At 36.6% G+C, this 21,423-nt stretch overlaps 1 protein-coding gene across 3 annotated transcripts in view; it reads left to right on the top strand.

The window, feature by feature from the left end:
• The first annotated feature begins 900 nt into the window (after positions 1–900).
• Positions 901–21,423, top strand: part of LOC140500919 (cytidine monophosphate-N-acetylneuraminic acid hydroxylase) — a 114,384-nt gene continuing 93,861 nt past the window's right edge. For all 3 annotated transcript variants that reach the window (XM_072603991.1, XM_072603989.1, XM_072603990.1), the window contains exon 1: positions 901–1,271. The gene's annotated coding sequence lies outside the window, so the exon portion shown is untranslated. The remainder of the gene's footprint in view (positions 1,272–21,423) is intronic.

Below are 21,423 nucleotides of genomic sequence, written 5' to 3'. Positions count from 1 at the left end.
ACTTGTTCATTCTACCTCCAGGACATATGCAGCTTCAGTCCCATTCTCTACTTTAATAAAGCCTCGACCCTTGTTCTGGCTCACCTCAGCCTCCCTCACTCCTAGATCACTGTAATAACCTAACTGGTCTATTATCGCTAGATCCTCCATGTTCCAATCTATCATCCACAAAGCTACTAGGATAATCTTCCAAAATCACAGGTCTGACATTCCTCCACTCAAAAATCTTCAGTGGTTCCCTATTTCCTCAGGATAAAATGTGAACTCCTTAGCTTGGCATTTAATCTGGCTGCCAACATACTGTTTTATACTATACCCTTACTCAAACTCAATACTTTTTTTGAGGGGCAAGTAGTATTTTGGCCATTTAATATTATTATTATCATTTTCCCAAACTCAGCATTCTCATTAAACTGGACTTTTAATCATTTCCCAAATTCCATACCCCATTTCTCACTTCCATGAATTGGGACAAACTGTTTCTTATTCTTGAATACATTCTTTTTTCATCATTACTTCTCAGAATCTTTGTCTTCTTTCAGGGCTTAAGTCAGGTGTCACCTTGTCTGAGAAGTCTTCTCTATTCCTCTCTGCATCAGTGTTCTCTTTAGATTTTCCTTTGCATTAGGTGAACTCTGAGAACCCTAACAGCTCTACATCCTAGGATTCCATAAAAATTTTCAGCTTCTATTATCCTCATATTTGTAGTAAAATTATGATAACTGACGTTCAGAAAACTGGACTTGATTGGGGTGTTAATATTAGTCATAACTTTCTAAAACGCTGGGTCCAGGAAGCTATGAGTTTTTCAGAAGTTAGACCAGAGAGAGAGAGCTCCTCCTCCCTCCTCTTTTTTCCCCTCCCACTAATCTCTCCCTGCTCAGTAATTTTACTAGAGAAGTCAATCTTCAAGCTGCTGGTCCAATCAACTGTCTAACTGACTTTTCTAGACACTAATCTGAAATAAGGCAACAGGAGTGGAGCTGATTGTTTCAAGATAGTATTAACAATAACAACTTGGAAATTCTCTAACACCTGTAGTCAGCCCATACTGTTCGAAGAGACAACTGACTTCTTCAGTTACAACCATCCCCAGAAGATCAAAGAACCCTACTATGAGTAACTGAATTGATGTTGCTGGCTTCCAGATAGTCTAACAAAAACCACCCAGAGCATTTTAAAGAAGCTTCAGTCATTTGCTGATTGACTTTCAATTTTTTCTAAGGAAACGTTCTTCTGCTGTTTGGCCCTTTCCTTGTTGGAAAAAAAAGGTAGAGATGTTTTCATTTATTTTCTTACAAATCTAAATAGTTAAGAAATGAAAATGTTTATTTTGTAATTCAGAAATTATTTATTCTCTATTATACTTCTGTCTTCATTCGGGGGTGTGGGCTATCTCTTTACCCCTGAAGCAAATACATTGAATGAAATAGCATAGGTTTAAAAAAAAAAAAAGAGCAACAAAGCATTTCCCCAAAAAACCTGGGGCATATTCTCTCACAAATTCACACACCATGTGTGACCAAGATACGTGGAAAAGCCTTTCTCAGTATTATTTCTAGTTTACATTTTGAATCAAATGGGCTTTTGTTGGGTAGATATGAGAACCTTATTGCTTTTATGACTGTTTGACACTGATGACTAATTTTTTAAAATACTATTTTTCCAATTACATGTAAAGATAATTTTCAGCATTCATTTTTTTTTTTTTACAAAATTTTGAGTTCCAAATTTTTCTCCCTTCAAGTTTCTTGGGCTAGAGGATTGTTTCACCCCATCTTTTTGCAGGTTCTGCTATTCCAGAATTTGTTTTAGCGTGCTTATTATATAGTTTTTTGGAGGTGAATATGGGAGAGTTCAGGTAATTTCTTGCTTACTCTGCCGTCTTGGCTTCTGGAAATCTGAGTGAACTTTTAAAATACATTCTGCTGATAGAATGAGATGTGGTATGTTTTATTTGCTTCAAAATGCAAACTCTAGGGATTGCTGAAAGTTCTCCAAATTCTTATTTAGAAAATACTCTATATTCTAATATTTTGCTACTCAGGATACAAACATTTTTCAATCCTTGGCCTAAAGTAAACATTTCAGAAAGTTCCCTTTGTGTATCATCAATATTAAGATGACCAGATTTCTAGTGGAAAGATTTTCCTTTAAGGCATCTTCGTAAAGGTGCAGCTGGGCCTTATCTACATCAATCCTTAAAATCCTGAGAATTTTGGAAGCAAAATAAATACATATTTATGAACATATTAGCATGCCATTTCTGACCCAGGAGGCACCCTTCCCACAAGGAGCCCAAGAGGACTGGATTAAATCCTGAGGGAGCCTGGCCTCTAAAAGAGGGGAGTCATACTCTCTGACTCACTACCTTCACCTGAGTTCTAGGGACAATTTCCAAATAAAGGTCAGCTATGGCTCATAGGTAGGGTCTTTCCTAAAAGAAGCTCATAGAAATGTTTAGAAAAGGCACTATATGTATCTAATAAGTTTCAGGTATGGGATAGCTTTTTATCTATCTCTACCGAAAAAATTCTTAAAGCAAGGAAGATTCATAAGCATTCTTGAGCAAATACAACATAAAATAATAACGTATCACCATTATTGTACTCTCTTGGGAAGTCAAGGTAACTTGGGACTACAAAGATATTTTCCATTCATCTTGGGTCGCTTATCCACACAAGTAGACACACAAGTAATGGCTAAGCCCAGATCTAGTAAGTCAGGCACAGTTTAGGCTTTCTCAGTCCTTTCAGTTTCAGCCTCTTAGGTACCTCCAGGAAGTGATGCAGTTGATGCCCAACAGTAAGAACTTAGAAATTTTTGAACTCACAAGGTAGCTGTCAAGACAGAAAATAGTTGTCTCTCAGGGTTGCTGTTCAGTCACCTTGACACAGGCAGCCTGATCTTGAGGTTCAGTTTCAGCCTCTTCTAGCAAACACATTATTCATAGTCATGGATTCATAGCTGCCACCGCAACTAGGAGTTGCTAAAATTCCAAGGGAGAACTGCTGAATGCCAAGACACATGCTTACAGGAGAGGAGTAGGGAAAGGTGAAGCCTTTTCATTCTCTTTTTACAGCTTACTGATTAGGCAACTATTACTGATTTGGATTCTGCGAATAAGACCCTCAGACTAATAAGGTATTGCTTCATTATCTCTAAGCACAAGTCCTTCAGCACTGAATCAGTCAATCAACAATCATTTAAAAGCACTTACTACGTGCCAGATACTGTACTAAGCCTGGAGTATAAAGAGAAGTGTAAAAGAATGAAAGAAAAAAAGAAAAAAAGGAAGTGCCTGCCCTCAAGAGATTACCCTTTAATGGGGGAGACCACTACACACATACACACAAATATACACACATACACATGTACATATATATGTATGTATATATGTGATATACAAAAGAAATATCCAATAACTGGAAGGTAATCTTAGAAGGAATGAACGGGAGAGAAAGTATAGTGAGAAAAGAGAAAGAGGGTCCAGGACAGAATCTTAGGTTTTGTTAAATAGGGGATTATAAATTGATGATTGTGAACAAATATAGAGAAAGAGTAGTCAGACAGGTGTGTAAAGAACCAGGAGAGAAATGTCTCAAAAAGTAAAAGGAAGAAAGAGTTCTCTAGGCAGTAGGAATAGTTAACAATGTCAAAGCTATAGAGAGGCAAAGTGGGATGAGGTCTGAGAAAAAGTCATCAGATTTAGGAATTTTTTAATGATTGATAATCTTGGAAGAATCAGTTTAATTCAAGTGGTAGACTCAAGGGGTTGAGAAGTGAGTGGAAGGCAGCGAATTAGAGGCAAAAAAGGTATAGATGACTTTCAAAAATGTGTATTTTATTTTTTCCCCATTTACATGTAAAGAATTTTTAACATTCATTTTCTTAAAATTATGAGTTCCAAATTTTCTCCCTCCCTCCCTAAAATCCTTCCTCCTTGAGACAGTAAGCAATTTGACAAAGATCATATATGTTCAATCATGCAGAACCTATTTCCACATTAGTCATATTGTGAAAGAAGACACAGAACAAAAGAAAAAAGCGTGGAAAAAATTAAGTGAAAAATAGTATGCTTCAATTTGCATTCAGACTCTATCAATTCTTTCTCTGGATGTGGATAGCATTTTTCATCATGAATGCTTTGGAAGTGACTTGGATCATTATATTGCTGAGAATGGTTAAATCATTCACAATTGATCATCAGAACAGCATTGCTTTTACTGTGCACAATGTTCTCCTATTTCTGCTCACTTCACTTTGTATCACTTTGTGTAATTCTTTCCAGGTTTTTCCAAAATCAGCCTGCTCATCATTTCTTATAGCATGATAGTATTCCATTACCATCATATACCACAACCTGTTCAGTCATTTCCCAATTGATGAGCATTCCCTCAATTTACAGTTCTTTGCCACCACAAAAGGAACTGCTATAAACATTTTTGTACAAATAGGTCCTTTCCCTCCACCCCGCTTTTATTTTTACTCTTTGGAATACAGATCTAATAGTGGTATTGCTGGATCAAAGGATATGCAGGGTTTTTTTAGCCCTTTGGGTATAGTTACAAATTGCTCTCTAGAATGGTTGGATCAGTTCATAACTTCACTAACAGTACATTAGTGTCCCAATTTTCCCACATCCCCTCTAAAATTTATCATTTTCCTGACAGGTGTGAGGTGGTACCTTAGAGTTGTTTTAATTTGCACTTCTCTAATCAATAGTGATTTACAGCATTTTTTCATATAATTATATATAATTTTGATTTCTTCTTCTGAAAACTGCCTGTTCACAACCTTTGACAATTTATCAATTGAGGAATGACTTCTATTTTTATAAATTTGACTTAGTTCTCTATATATTTGGGAAATGAAGCCTTTATCAGAGAGACCTGCTATAATTTTTCTTTTGCTTTCCTTCTAATCTTTGTTGCATTAGTTGTTTTGTGTGTGCAAAACCTTCTTAATTTAACAATCAAAAGTATCTTTTTTTATATCAGGTAAAGCTCTCCATCACTTGTTTGTTTATAAATTCTTCCTTTTACCAAAGATCTGACAGGTAAACTATTCCATGTGTCTTAATTTGTTTTTGGCATAACCCTGTCTGTCTAAATCATCTATCCATTTTGAACTTATATAGTGTAAAATATAGATGACTTTAAAAAAAATGGAATTATTTTTCTTATTTTGTTTCTCTCTAGCCCACCCCAAATTTTTTAAAAAGCATTTTATTTCCCAATTACATGTCAAGACAATTTTTAGCATTTCTTTTTACAAGATTTTGAGTTCCAGATTTTTCTCCCTTCCTCCCTCCCCCCTCTTCCCTCCCCTCTTCCAAAAATGGTAGGCAATTTGATACAGGTTACATATGTTCTATGATGTAAAACATATTTCCATATTAGCCACAGTTTTGAAAGAAGAAACAGGTCAAAAGGGGGAAAAAATGGGTCCTTTGTACTTGTATTGGATGAGAAGGGCTGAGCCATTCATAGTTGATCATCACACAATATAGCTGATACCATGTACAATGTTTTCCTGGTTCTGCTCATTTCACTTTGTATCAATTCATACACATTTTTCTTGATTTTTCTAAAATCTTCCTGTTCATCTTTTCTTATTGCACAATAGTATTCCATTACAGTCATATACCACAGCCTGTTCAGCCATTCCCTAAATGATGAACCTCCCCTCAATTTCCAATACTTTGCCACCATGAAAAGAGCTGGTATAAATATTTTTGCACATGTAGGTTCTTTTCCTTTTTCTTTTCCCTTTTTAATGACATCTATGGGATACAGACAAAGGATATGCACAGTTTGATAGCTCTTTGGGCATAATTCCAAATTGCTCTCCACAATGGTTGGATCAGTTAACTCCAACAGTGCATTAGTGTCCCACTTTTCTCACATCCTCTCCATCATTAATCATTTTACTTTTTTGTCATGTTAGCCAGTCTCATGGATGTGAAGTGGCATCTCAGAGTGGTTTTAATTTGCATTTCTCTAATCAATAGTGATTTAGAGCATTTTTCATATGTCTATAGATAGCTTTGGTTTCTTCATCTGAAAACTTCCTGTTCATATCCTTTGACAATTTAACAATTAAGGAATGGGTTATATTCTTTTTTTTTTTTTAATAATTAATTTATTTAACTTTCCAACATTCATTTCCACAAAATTTTGGGTTCCAAATTTTCTCCCCATTTCTCCCCTCCCCCTACCCCAAAACGCCAAGCATTCTAATTGCCCCATCACCAATCTGCCCTCTCTTCTAACATCCCTACCTTCCCTTATCCCCATCATCTCTTTTGTCCTGTAGGGCAAGATAAATTTCTATACCCCATTATCTATATTTCTATTTCCTAGTTGCAAGAACAATACTCAACAGTTGTTCCTAAAACTTTGAGTTCCAACTTCTCCCCATCCCTCCCTCCCTACCCATTCCCTTTGGGAAGGCAGGCAATTCAATATAGGCCATATCTGTGTAGTTTTGCAAATGACTTCCATAATAGTCGTATTGTGTATGACTAACTATAATTCCCTCCATCCTATCCTGCCCCCATTGCTTCAGTTCTCTCTTTTGATCCTATCCCTCCCCAAGAGTGTTGACTTCAAATTGTTCCCTCCTCCCACTGCCCTCCCTTCTATCATCCCCCCAACCCTGCTGATCCCCTTCTCCCCCACTTTCCTGTATTGTAAGATAGGTTTTCATACCAAAATGAGTGTGCATTTTATTCCTTCCTTTAGTCGAATGTGATGAGAGTAAGCTTCATGTTTTTTCTCTCACCTCCCCTCTTTTTCCCTCCACTGAAAAGTCTTTTATTTGCCTCTTTTATGAGAGATAACCTGCCCCATTCCATTTCTCCCTTTCTCCTCCTAATATATTTCTTTCTCACCACTTAATTTCATTTTTTTAAGATATGATCCCATCCTATTCAATTCACCCTGTGCTCTGTGTGTGTGTGTAGTGTGTGTGTGTGTGTGTGTGTGTGTGTGTGTGTGTGTGTGTGTGTGTAATCCCACCAACTACCCAGATACTGAAAAAAGTTTCAAGAGTTACAAATATTGTCTTTCCATGTAGGAATGTAAACAGTTCAACTTTAGTAAGTCCTTTATGATTTCTCTTTGCTGTTTACCCTTTCATGCTTCTCTTGATTCTTGTGTCTGAAGGTCAAATTTTCTTTTCAACTCTGGTCTTTTTGTCAAGAATACTTGAAAGTCCCCTATTTCATTGAAACACCATTTCTTCCCCTGAAGTATTATACTCAGTTTTGCTGGGTAGGTCATTCTTGGTTTTAGTCTTAGTTCCTTTGACTTCTGGAATATCATATTCCACCCCCTTCACTCCCTTAATGTAGAAGCTGCTAGATCTTATGTTATCCTGATTGTATTTCCACAATATTTGAATTGTTTCTTTCTAGCTGCTTGCAATATTTTCTCCTTGAGCAGGGAACTCTGGAATTTGGCCACAATGTTCCTAGGAGTTTTTCTTTTTGGATCTCTTTCAGAAGATGATTGGTGGATTCTTTCAAACTTATTTTGTCCTCTGGTTCTAGAATCTCAGGGCAGTTTTCCTTGATAATTTCATGAAAGATGATGTCTAGGCTCTTTTTTTGATCATGGCTTTCAGGTAGTCCCATAATTTTTAAATTGTCTCTCCTGGATGTATTTTCCAGGTCAGTTGTTTTTCCAATGAGATATTTCACATTATCTTCTATTTTTTTCATTCTTTTGGTTTTGTTTTGTAATTTCTTGGTTTCTCATAAAGTTACTAGCCTCCATCTGTTCCATTCTAATTTTGAAAGAACTATTTTCTTCAGTGAGCTTTTGAAACTCCTTTTCCATTTGGCTAATTCTGCTTTTGAAAGCATTCTTCTCCTCATTGGCTTTTTGAACCTCTTTTTCCAATTGAGTTAACCTATTTTTCAAGGTGTTATTTTCTTCAGCATTTTTTTGGGTCTCCTTTAGCAGATTGTTGACCTGCTTGTCATGCTTTTCTTGCATCTCTCTCATTTCTCTTCCCAATTTTTCCTCCACCTCTCTAACTTGACTTTCAAAATCATTTTTTGAGCTCTTCCATGGCCTGAGCCCATTGAATATTTATTTTGGATGTTTGGGATACAGAAGCCTTGACTTTTATGTCTTTCTCTGATGGTAAGCATTGTTCTTCCTCATCTGAAAGGATGGGAGAAGATATCTGTTCACCAAGAAAGTAACCTTCTATGGTCTTATTTTTTTTTCCCTTTTTTGGGCATTTTCCCAACCAGTTACTTGACTTTTGAGTCCTTTGTCAAGAGTAGGGTATACTCTGGGAACCTGTAAGATATTAGTTCCTCCAAGGTGATACAATCAAGTGTGTGCTGGTCTGGGTACAGGGAAGGATTTTTATGCCCAGAATCTTAGCAGAGGTTCCTCTCCACAGGCACCTGACCTCCAGTTCTGCCAAACTAGCTCTGGGGGGGTGGGGGGTGGGATTCAGTCAAGCTGTGGGGGCAGGGCCTCCATTCAGTGCGAGACAAAGACCAGCTGCCTCAGGGCATCTACACAGGGCTGAGGTAAGACTCAGCTCTTCAGTGCCCCCAGGGGTTTTTATGATCCAGCTATGGTCTCAGGCTGCTTTAGGGGCTACCCTGAGAACTCCTGCTGCCTTCCTGATGTGAAGGCCCTTCTCACTTCCTGACTAGCTGAATAAACCCTGTCACTGACCTTTGGAGCCTGTGGATTGAGGGATCTGTGAACCCTCTGCTGCTGGGACTGGGGATTCCATGACTGGAGATTCTGCCCCAGAGGGCTGTTCATGAGCCGTTCCAGCGCAGCCAAGACTGGGCTGGGTTCCACACTCGGGGCTCTGTTCTGCATCTGGTCCAACTGATGTTTCCTGTGGGTTTTTCAGGCCACCCAGGGCTGGAAATCTCCTCCACTCTGTTGTTCTCCACTCTGCTGCTCCAAAATTTGTTGAGAGTCCCTCTCTACAGGTGTTTTATGGGCTGTGTGTGGGGGAAGCCTCCATATGTGTGTCTTTCTACTCTGCCATCTTGGCTCCACCCCCAATGGCTTATATTCTTATGAATTTGACTCACTTCTCTGTATATTTGAGAAATGAGGCCTTTATCAAAGATACTTGCTGTAAAGAATGTTTTCCAGCTTTCTGCTTATCTTCTCATCTTGGATATATTCATTTTGTTTGTACAAAAGCCTTTTAGTTTAATATAATCAAAATTATCTGTTTTATATGTTGTAATGCTCTCTATCTCTTGTTTGATCATGAATTCTTTCCTTCCCCATAGATTTGAGAGATAGTCTATTCCTTGCTCTTCTAATTTACTTATACTGTCCCCTTTATGACAAAATAATGTATCCATTTTGACTTTATCTTGGTATATGGTGTGAGATGTTGGTCTACACCTAGTTTCTGCCAAGTTTCCCAGCAGTTTTTGTCAAATAGTGAAATCTTATCCCAAAGATTGGGATCTTAGGATTTATCAAACACTAGATTACTATTGTCATTGTATATTGTGTCTTGTTTACCTGATTTATTCCACTGATTCACAAGTTTGTTTCTTAGCTAGTACCAGATAGTTGGATGATTACTGCTTTATAATATAGTTTGAGATCTGGTGTTGCTAGGCCACCTTCCTTCATATTTTTTTTCATTCATTCCTTTGATATTCTTGACCTTTTGTTCTTCCAGATAAACTTTGTTGTTATTTTCTCCTAGCTCTATGAGATAATTTTTTGGTAGTTTGATTGGTATGGTACCAAATTAGGCAGAATTGTCATTTTAGTTATATTTACATGGCCTACTCATGATCAATTGATATTTTCTCACTTGTTTAGATATGAGTTTTATTTGTGTGAAGAGTGTTTTGTAACTGTACTCATAGAGTTCCTGGGTTTGTCTTGGCATGTAGACTCCAGAGTATTTTATATTGGTTTTAGTTATAATGGAATTTCTCCTTCTATCTCTTGCTGTTAGATTTTGTTGGTCATATAAAGAAATGCTGATGATTTATGAGGATTTATCTTATATCTTGCAACTTTGCTAAAGTTGTAAATAATTTCAAACAGTTTTTTAATTGATTCTCTAGGGTTTTCTAAGTATACCATCATATCATCTGCAAAGAGTGATAGTTTTGTTTCTTCACTGAGTATTCTAATTCTTTTAATTTTTTTTCTCATTGCTATAGCTAACATTTCTAGTACTATATTGAATAATAATGATAATAATGGGTATCTTTACTTCACTCCAATTTTATTGGGAAGATTTCTAGATTATCCCTATAACAGATAATGCTTGCTAATGGTTTTAGATAAATGCTGCTTATTGTATTAAAGAACACTCTTTTTATTCTTATGCTCTTTATTATTTTTAAAAGAAATGGGTGCATATTTTGTCAAAACTCACTCCAATTGTTTGTTTTAAAGATCTCTCTATCACAGATATTCAGTCAAGCAAAACAAATTCCTGCATTGGCCATGTCCATGAATGTATTTCTCATTTTTCATTTTCATTACCTCTCTTTCAGGAGGTGGGTAGCATAGCTCATTATCAAGGGATTAAGAAAAGAATGAGAAGAGAGAAAGGGAAGGAACCTATTATAAATGGCCTTTTTGAGGAATTTAGCCAAAGCTTAGAAATGGGGCTAATAGTGAAGAATCCAGGATGACATAGAGGTTTCAAGCCTGAGTCCTTCTATAGTAATATGGTTGCAGGGGAAAAATAATGAGTTATGTTTTGGACATCCTGAGTTTCAGATGTTTACTGGACATTCAGTTCAAGATGTCTGATAGGCAATTGAAGATGCAAGATTAGAGGTGAGCAGAAAGATGAGACAGAAAAGTAGATTATAGAGATGGTAATTAAATCCAGTGATGGTGCAGGTGAGGTTATGTAGCATAAATTTGTAGTTGACCAGTCAATTTCATCATTTTCTCCATGTGGGTAGGCATGAAGGCAATGAATGGTGGGAGTAATCCAAGGTTGAGTTTTGGCTGGGCATAATTGTCAATACAGTAAGGGGCTAGGGATTCAAGAGAAGCAGACAGTGTAGAGCTGAATTGTTTACTAAGCAGTCAGTATGGGGAGAAGAGGAGAGAGTGGCACCCTCATTTGGTAAATTGCATTCTTCCTCCTTTCCCCCCTCCCCAGCCCTATTACCTCTAAGATCAAATATAAAAACCTTCTGTTTGGTTTTTAATGTCTTCCATAACCCACCCCCTTCTTATCTTTTTTCACGCTCTCCTCCACATACTCCGTAATTTAGTGACATTGGTCTCCTTGCCATTCTCAGAGAGAATGCTCCATCTCCCAAATTCAGGCCTTTTCACCGCCTGTTCCTCATGTTTGGAGCCCTCGTCCTCCTCATCTCTGCCTCATAGCTTCCCTGACTTCCTTCAAGTTTCAACAAGTCCCGCCTTCTACAGGAAGTCTTTTCCAGTCCTCCTTTAAAGTCAGGGCCTTCTTTCTTATGTTTCCAATTTACCTTGTATATATCTTGATTGTACATAGCTTTTAATATGTTATCTATCCCATTAAACTGTGAGCTCATTGAGAGAAGAGACTATTTTTTGCCTTTCTTTATATTCTCAGTATTTATCATAGTGTTGGGCACGTAATAGTCGCTTAATAAATAGCAGTTGGCTGACTGCCTAGCTCCCTCAACAATTGTCATTTTCTCTTTTTGTCCAGTTGCTGACATTTTCTAGGAATTTGTGAAAGAGAGGAGAGATGATAATAATGGTTTAAGGGTATGTAAGGAGTTGGGTTGTTTTAGGGTATAGATCATTTGAATATGATTGAAGGCTGCAGAGAAGGAAACAATACATAAAACAAGGACTGATAAGATAATTGAGTCAAACATTTTGTTTTCCTCTATCAAGGACAAAATTCACACTTTTAAAAAAATTTGTTGCCTCCAGTTGTTATTATTTTCTATAGTTTAGTAACCCTTGCTAGAAAAAAAACAAAACATTTTCCATCCCTTCCCTCCTTTCTTGTGGTGATTCTCATAATGGGCACCCAGTTTCAGAGAAAGGTTCTTACTTACCCAACAATGTATTTCACATTTCTCCAAACAGATCAGAATATGAAAAAGGATTGAAATTCCTTTCAATTAAAAGGAAAAAATCATGACAAATTGTAGGCAGTAGCAAAGTTCCCTCACATGAACTGAAAGTTCCAACTGACATGTATAACATCTGAAGTTCCTTCTTTAGAAACTTTCAAAATAAGGATCCAAAATGGGACTTTAAAAAGATATTAGTAAACTACTTTATTCTTTAAATTACTATACACTTTCAGACATGATTCAAAATATAGGCAGTTGGCTAAGATGGAGCATTGGACTCAGAGTCAGCAGAGAGCTGCATTTAAATCCTATCTTTGTTGCTGTGGGACCCTGGGAAATTGTAATAACTGATATGCATAGAGGACTTTATGGGTTTGCAAAGCATTTCATACAAATCATTTCCTTTGATCCTCACAATAGCCCTATAAGTATTATTATCTTTATTTTACAGAGAAGACTGAGGCTCAGAAGGAGGTTAAGGGATTTTCCCATGGCCATACAGCTAAGTGTACATACAGCAGATCTCTCCTGGCAGCAAGTCCAGTTTACTGTCAGCTTTAATACCCTGCCTTTCTAGAATTTAATTTCTTGAAGTTTCAATTTCTTCATCAATAAAAATAGAGATAGTAGTATCTACCATGAAGAGTTGTTGTAGAGATCACATGAAATAATTTATCTCCCTTTTCAGAAAATTATATAAAGGTAAGAAATTACCATGGTTTTCTTTTTTTTCTACCAAATCTTGATTTTAATTAATATTTATTACAAATAATATTTATTACAATTTACAAGTTCCAAGGATCTGTATCAAGGCTATATGCAATCTGATCCACAAACAGTTCTTGTCTTTTATATCAGAAGCTAATGACAAATTGATAAATATTGCCTTAAGTACTTGATCAGTAAGTGTAAGACGAGATTCAACATCTTAGATGAAAGTTCAAAGCATGACAATAGGTAGCATTACCAAGAAACTTTAATTACCTACCTGTTTACCAGTCCACACTTCATTTCTCTGCTTGACCTATTTTTACTTCACCATCCTAGTTCAAAAATTCTTGCTTCCATCCATGCCTTAGTACCTAAGTCACCATTGCCTATCCAGTCTAAATAACTATTCTGTTCCATTAACAAATCTTTGCTTCAATTCTAAGAATTTTTTTGCCTTAGAATGACCTCCATCACCATTAATTGGTCCAAAGAAATATGTAAAACAACATTTCTCAAGGAAAGTAGTAACTCTGGAAAAATGTTGTAAATGAGTACTGAGGATGTTATAGTGGAATCTCATTATTATACATAAATAATATTATTGGAAAAGTATGTTGGTCAAGGCAAATTGTTCTAAGGACTCTTTAGATGACAAAAATCTGTAGTCCTCAATTCACGTACTGCTATTCTCCATTCTAACCATCTGAAAGTAATTGTAACCCTAGCAGGCAGCTGGCTTTCTCTCCACACATAGCCCCATCCCTGGTCTGGGCCTGGTAGGACAAGTCCTAAATTGCTGTTAACTTTTCTCAATAAGACAGAATAGGGAGTAATAATGACCCACTGTGGAATAGCTCTGTCTGAAACCTGATTACTTCTTATGTAAAGTATTCTTGTGGGCCATGGTTTTCTTAATATGCTGGGTATGAAAATCACTCTCAGCCTTGGAATCCAAGAGAGTGAAGTACAGGCAGTAACACCACTGAACTCTCTGAACATTCCTCTCCAAATACTTTAAAGTAGTACCTCAAAACAAATTTTGGAGTGGTAGAGTCAAAAAAAAGTCAGTCAGACATTTTTCCAGCTAAGACAATTTAGGAGGTCTGAAGGAGAGGTCTGTGACACTAGGTGTAGGGGCAAAGTTTGGAGCACAAAGCATTCTGCAGCAGGCATCGGTGGCAGTTACACCAGCAACAGCTTTGGGAACTCTCAGTACAGACAGAGTAAAGGCGCTGGGGGAGTCAAATAATTGGTCAGAAAGAGATTACAGAAGACCCTTTGCTGGCAGTGGGAGCAGCTGGTGTTGATTCGCAACTTTATTGCCTATATGTAGTTCTGTGTCACAGTTCTAGGAGTGAGAGGAACATTTGTGGTCTGTCATAAGGGAACAAGGGCCCTGGTCATGGTTCCAAGGCAGAGAGGAGCACTAGTGCTTGTGACTGCAGGAGAACAGGGGACCTGGTCACAGTGTGCTAGTGCTAGTAGCTACAGTAGAGCAGGAGTCCTTCCTGATTAAAGACCAGAATGCAGACCAGGAGATCAATGACCACAACTTTCTCTGGATCACACTAGCTTGAAAGCACCAAAAGTTTGCAGATTCCCGGAACTACGTCTGAAAACAGCATGAAAAAGCCTGAAGTTTGGGACAGGGCCTCCCCATGTCCAGGTGAGCAGAGACCAACATTAACATAAATTTCAAATTTAAAAAAAATTAGGCTGGAAAAGTGAGCAAATAACAACAACAACAAAAAGAGCTTAATCATAAAAAACTACTTTGGTGGTAGAGAAAAGCAAGACATAAAATCAAAAGTTAACAGTGTGAAAACAGCTACAAGCACATCTTCAAAGAAAAATACTAATTGGACTCAAGCCCAAGAATTCCTGAGTTAATTCTAAGAGTTAAAGAAAGAGATAAGAGTGATACAGGAAAATTGGGAAAAGATATAAGAGTGATGAAGGAAATTATGACAAGAGGATTAATAGCTTTGTAAAAGACTCACAAAAATCTGAAGAAAAAACCAGAATTGGCCAAATGGAAAAGGAGACACAAAAATTCACTGACAAAAATGCTCCTTAAAAAGTAGAATTGGCCAAATGGAAAAAGAGATACAAAAGCTCAATGAAGAAAAGAACTCCTTAAAAATTAGAACTGAGGCCAAGATGGTAAAGTATAACTCTCTCATATTTACCTCCAAACAATAATAAAATAGCACTCCTAAAACAAATCCTGGAATAGCAGAACCAGCAAAAGGATGGGGTGAAACAATTATTGAGCCCAACAAACTTGGAAGACTGGCAGGAAAGGTCTGTCTCACTTGGGTAAAAAGGGAGTACAGTCTAGGACAGAAAATATCCCAGCAAGTCAGCAGCAAGCCCCATCAGCAAACTGGCAGAAGATCTTGAGCCCCAGTGCAATGGGGCAGGTGAACACCAACAACCATGACCCCCTAACTTTCCTCAACATAGCCAAGGGAATGGTAGATTCCAGCTCTGAAAACTGCCACAATGTTTCAGTATTGTACTGGGAAAAGATGCAAACAGTCAGTGTGTCAGTGCTCCATGTGCTTCAGTGTAGCCTTAGGCAAACAGGCGGATGCCAACTTTTCAGGTATCTAAGCAAACCTTAGCCTCAACCGTGTGTTTCAGCACAGCCCTGGGCAAACAGCAACAGCCAACAGTCAGACCACCACACAGATCATGTGGATCTCAGAAATGAAGAAAAACCACACTGGCCTCAGCACATGCCAGACACTACTACTGGGACCCCAGTTTAGCACGAGATAAGCTGCCAGACCTTTACGACCTCCAACAGTTCCAGGCACCCGTACTTTACTCCCTCAGTGCAGCACCAGACATGAGGTTCCTTGTAGGCCTCAGGACATCAGTATAGCACCAGGCAGCACCTTAAGTCCCTGACACAAGAAGCCTGAGGCCATTCCCCTTCTACCCTAGGAGTAGAGTTCCAATTAAAAAGAAAGGAAAAAGGCCAAAAAAAGATGGGCAAAAAATCCCCAAAACAAAAACATAATCTGACCACAGAAAATTATTCTGGTGACAGAGAAGATCAAGACACAAACTCAGAAGAGGACAACAGTGTCAAAACACCTATGGGCAAAAGCCCAAAGAAAAGTGAGAAGTGGTCTCAAGCCCAGAAAGAACTCATGGAAGAGATCAAAAAGGAGCTTAAAAATCTTGTAAGAGAGATAGAAGAAAAATTTGGAAAAGAAATGAGAGTGATTCAAGAGAATTATGAAAAGACTTAACAGCTTGGAAAAAAGAAAACAACTGCTTACAAAGTAGAGATGGTCAAATGGAAATGGAGATACAAAAGTCCACTGAAGAAAACAACTCCTTTTAAAGTAAAATGGGTCAAACAGAAAAGGGAGTATAAAAGTTAATTGAGGAAAACAACTCCTTAAAAGTTAGAATTGAGAAAGCTCATGACTCTATGAGACATCAAGAATCAATCAAACAAATTCAAAAGAATGAAAAAAAATAGAAGAAAATATAAAATGCTTCATGGGAAAAACAACTGACCTGGAATGTAGATCCAGGAGAGACAGTGTCAGAATCATAGGACTACCTGAAAGCCATAATCAAAAGGAGAACCTGGACAGCAGAGAGCAAAATAGGCACTGAAAGAATCCATTCATCACCTTAGGAAAGAGATCCCAAAGTAAAAACTCCAAGCAACATTATAGTCAAATTCCAGAACAATCAGGTCAAGGAAAAAATATTGCAAGTGGTCAGAAAGTAACAATTTAAATATTGGAGAGCCTCACTCAGGATTACATAGGACTTAGTAGCTGCTAAAAGATCAGAGGTCATAGGATATAATATTCTGGAAGGACAGGGGGCTAGGACTACAACCAAGAATCACTTACCTGGTGAAATTAAGCATAATTCATCAAGGGAAAAAAAATGTCATTCAATGAAATAGAGGGATTTCAAGCTTTCATAAGGAGAAGATTGGAATTTTATCTCCAACATCAAGACCCAAGAGAAACATAAACAGGTAAAAAAGAAAGAAAATATAAGGGATTCAGTAGAGCTACACTATTTACATCCCTACATAGGAAGATGATACTTATAAATTGTATCACTAATAATAAAACTAGAAGGCTTATACATAGACAGAGGGTGTGGGTATAAGATGAATCTAAGGGAATGACATAAAAAAAGTCAAGGGAGAGGAAGAGAAGTATACTGGGTGCAGAAAGGAAGGGAGAAGTAGAATGGTGTAAATTATTTCACATGATGAGGCATGAAAGATCTATTACAATGGAGAGGAGGATGGGAGGGTGGGTGATGGGTTTCACTTGAATCTTACTCTCATCAGTATTGACTCAAAGAGGGAATAATATACACAATCATTTGAACATGGAAATCTATCTTACCCAACAGAGAAGTAGGAGGGGAAGAAATTAAGTAAAGGGGTTAGAGGACTGACAGAAGGGAGGGCAGATTGGGGGAGGTGGTAGACAGAAGCAAAACACTGGTGAGGAGGGAAGAGGTGACAGGAGAGAGAGAAAAAACAAGGAGAAGAGAGAATGAAGGGTAATGTACAAGTAGTAATCATAACTGTGAATGTGAATGGGATGAACTCTCCCACAAAATGGAAATGGATATCAGAATGGATTAAAAGCCAGAATCCTACAATATGGTATTTACAAGAAATATATCTGAAGCAGAGATATGCACAGTGGTTGGAGCATAATTTATTTTGCTTCAATTGAAGTAAAAAAAAAAAAAACCAGGGGTAGCAATCCTGATCTGAGACAAAGTAAAAGCAAAAATAGGTCTAATTAAAAGAGATAAAGAAGGAAACTACAGCTTGCTAAAAGGTACCAGAGACAATGAAGTAATATCAATAATAAACATATATGGACCAAGTGGTATAGCATCCAAATCTTAAAGGAGAAGTTAAATGAGATACAGGGAGAAATAGAGAGCAAAACTATACTAGTGGGGAACTTCAACTGTTCCCTCTCATAACTCGATAAATCCAACCAAAAAATAAAGAAGAAACTAAGGAGGTAAGTAGAATATTAGAAAAGTTATATATATATATATGATAGACTTTTGGAGAAAACTGAATTAGAATAGAAAGGAATATACCTTTTTCTCAGCAGCACATGGCACCTACATAAAAATTGACAATGTAACGAAGAATGAAAACCTCAAAATCAAATGTAGAAAAGCAGAATATTGAATATATTTTTTTCAGGTCATAATGCAATAAAATTAAATTCAACAAAGGACAGTGGAAAGATAGATTAGAAATTAATTGGAAGCTAAATAATCACATCCTAAAGAATAAGTGGGTCAAAGAACAAATCATAGAAACAACCAATAATTTCAATAAGGAGAATGACAACAGTAAGACAACATATCAAAGTTTATGGGATGCAGCCAAAGCAGTACTTAAGAGAAAATTCTTACAACAAAATAAAAAAAAGAACAGATCAATAAATTGGCCATGCAACTAAAAGAACTAGAAAAAGAAGAAATTAAAAATCCCCAATTGAAAATCAAATTGGAAATTCTAAATATAAAAGGTGAAATTGATAAGATGGAAAGTAAAAAACAAAAAACAAAAACAAAACAAACTATTGAGCTAATAAATAAATCCAGGAGCTGGTTTTATGAAAAATCCAATGATATAGTAAACCATTGGTTAATGTGATTTAAAAAAAGAAAGAAGAAAACAAAGTATCCAGTATCAAAACTGAAATGGGTGAAATCACCCCCAATGAAGAAGAAATTAAAGCAATCATTAGGAATTATTTTCCCCAACCTCATGCCAATAAATCTGACAATCTGAGTGAAATTGATGAATATTTATGAAAATACAAGTTACCCAAATTAACAAATCAAGAAATAAAAATGCCTAAATAACCCCATCTTAGAAAATGCAATTGAGCAAACTATTAATCAACTTTGTAAGAAAAATATTTCAGGGTCAGATGGATTCACAGGTGAATTCTCCTAAGCATTTAAAGAACAATTAATTCTAACACTATAAACTATTTGGAAAAATAAGTGGAGTCCTATCAAACTTCTTTTATGAAAAACATGTGGTACTGATACCTAAGCTAGAAAGAGCTAAAAGAGAGAAAGTTATAGACCAATTTCCCTAATGAATATCAATGCAAAAGTTTTGAACAAAATCCTAGAAAGGCAATTATAGCAATATATTGCAAGGATCATACACCATGACCAGGTGGAAATTATACCAGGAATGCAGGATTGGTTTATTATTAGGAAAAGTATCAACATCATTGACCATATCAATAAGAAAATCAACAGAAATCATATGATTATCTCAATAAATGCAGAAAAATCTTTTGAAAAAATACATATCTAAACAATTAGAAAAACATCAATTGATCATGGGGAGGCTGTGTCAATATAATAACAATTCTGCCTAAACTAATTGACTTATTCAGTGCTATAACAATCAAACTTCCAAATAATTGTTTGACAGAGCTAGACAAAAAAACAATAAGATTCATTTGGAAAAACAGTAGGTCAAGAACAGCAAGGGAATTAATGAAAAAAATAAAAAGAAAGGTGGCCTAGCAATACCAGATGTCAAACTATATTATAAAGCAGTAATCATCAAAACTATCTGGTACTGACTAAGAAATAGAGTGGTGGATCAGTGGAATAGGTTAGGTATACAAGACACAATAGTCAATGACCATAATAACCCAGTGTTTGATACACCCAAAGACCCCATTCTTTGGGAGAAGAACTTACTATTTGATAAAAACTGCTGGGAAACCTGGAAAACAGTATGGCACAAACTAGGTACAGACCCACATCTCACACCATATACCAAGATAAGGTCAAAATGGGTGCATGATTTAGACATAACGCAAATTAGAAGAGCAAGGTCTATCTGTCAGATCTATAGGGAGGGAAAGAATTTATGACCAAACGAGATAGAAAGCACCACAACATGTAAAACAGATAATTTTGATTATATTAAAAGGATTTTGTACAAACTAAACCAATGCAGCCAAGATCAGACGGAAAGCAGAAAGCTGGGAAACAATCTTTATGGCAAGTATCTCTGATCAAGGCCTTATTTCTCAAATATATAAAGAACTGAGTCAAATTTATTATACAAGCTATTTCCCAACTGATAAATAATCAAAGGATATAAATAGGCAATTTTCAGATGAAGAAATCAAGGCTGTCTATAGGCATGTCAAGAGTGCTCTAAATCACTTTTGATTAGAGAAATGCAAATTAGAACAACTCTGAGGTACCACCTCACACCTATCAGATTAGCCAACATGACAAAAAAGGAAAATGATAAATGATGGAGAGGATGTGGGAAAACTGGGACATTAATGCATTGTTGGGGAAGTTGTCAATTGATCCAACCATTCTAGATAGCAATTTGGAACTATGCCCAAAGGGCAACCACACTGTGCATACCCTTTGTTCCAGCTACACCACTCTATATCCCATAGAGATCCTAAAAAAGGAAAATGGACCTACATGTTCAAAAATATTTATAGCAGCCTCTTTTGTGGTGACAAAATATTGGAAACTGAGGGGATGTCCATAAATTAGAAAATGACTGAACAACCTGTGGAATACTATTGTGCAATAAAAAATGATGGACAGGCATGATCAGAAAAACCTGGAAAAATGTGTATGAACTGATGCAAAGTGAAATGAGCAGAACCAGGAAAACACTGTACACAGTACCAGCAATATTGTGTGATCAGCAATGAATGACTCAGCTCTTCTCAGCAAAGGATCTCATGGAGGAGAATACTATCTACGTTCAGATAAAGAACTGATGGACTTTGAATAAAGATTGAAGCATATTTCCCCCTTCCCCCTGTTACTTTATTCTTTTTCATCTTTTTGCCCTTTGATCTTTCTCTTTTTTGACGCTGTGACTAATGATAGAACATGTATAACCTATATCAAATTGTGAGGAAAGGAGAAAAATCTGGAACTCAAAATCTTGTAAAAATGAATGCTAAAAATTGTCTTGACATGTAATTGGGGAAAAAATTAAGTACCATATTAAAAAAAGAATATGAAAAAAATTTAAATTGAGCAAATCAAAGGTAACAACCCCATGAGACAGCAAGAAACAATAAAACAAAGTTAAAAAATGAAAAGATAGGAGATAATAGGAAATATTTTATTGGAAAAAACAACTGATCTGGAAATAGATTGAGGAGAGATTATTTAAGAATTATTGGACAACCTGAAAGCCACAATCAAAAAAAGAGCCTAGAATTCATATTTCAAAAAATTATCAAGGAAAACTAGGCTGATATCTTACATCCAGAGGGTAAAATAGAAATTGGAAGAATCCACTGATCATTTCCTGAATGATATTCCACATGACAAATGACAGCTAAATTCTAGAGCTCCCAGGGTAAGGAGAAAATATCACAGGCAGTCAGAAAGAAATAATTCAAATATCACTGAACCACAATCAGGATCACAGAAGTTTTAGCAATTTCCACATTAAAGGAGAAGAGGACTTGGAATATGACATTCTAAAAGGCAAAGGAGCTCAGATTACAACCAAGAATAACCTGTTCAGCAAAACTGAGTATAATTATTGGGGGGGGGGGGAGAATGCATATTTAATAAAATAGAGGACT

Source organism: Notamacropus eugenii, chromosome 4 (assembly GCF_028372415.1).
Source record: "Notamacropus eugenii isolate mMacEug1 chromosome 4, mMacEug1.pri_v2, whole genome shotgun sequence".
Lineage (NCBI taxonomy): Eukaryota > Metazoa > Chordata > Mammalia > Diprotodontia > Macropodidae > Notamacropus > Notamacropus eugenii.
The sequence above is the reverse complement of the archived record's forward strand: the minus strand, read 5'-3'. Positions and strand labels throughout refer to the sequence as shown.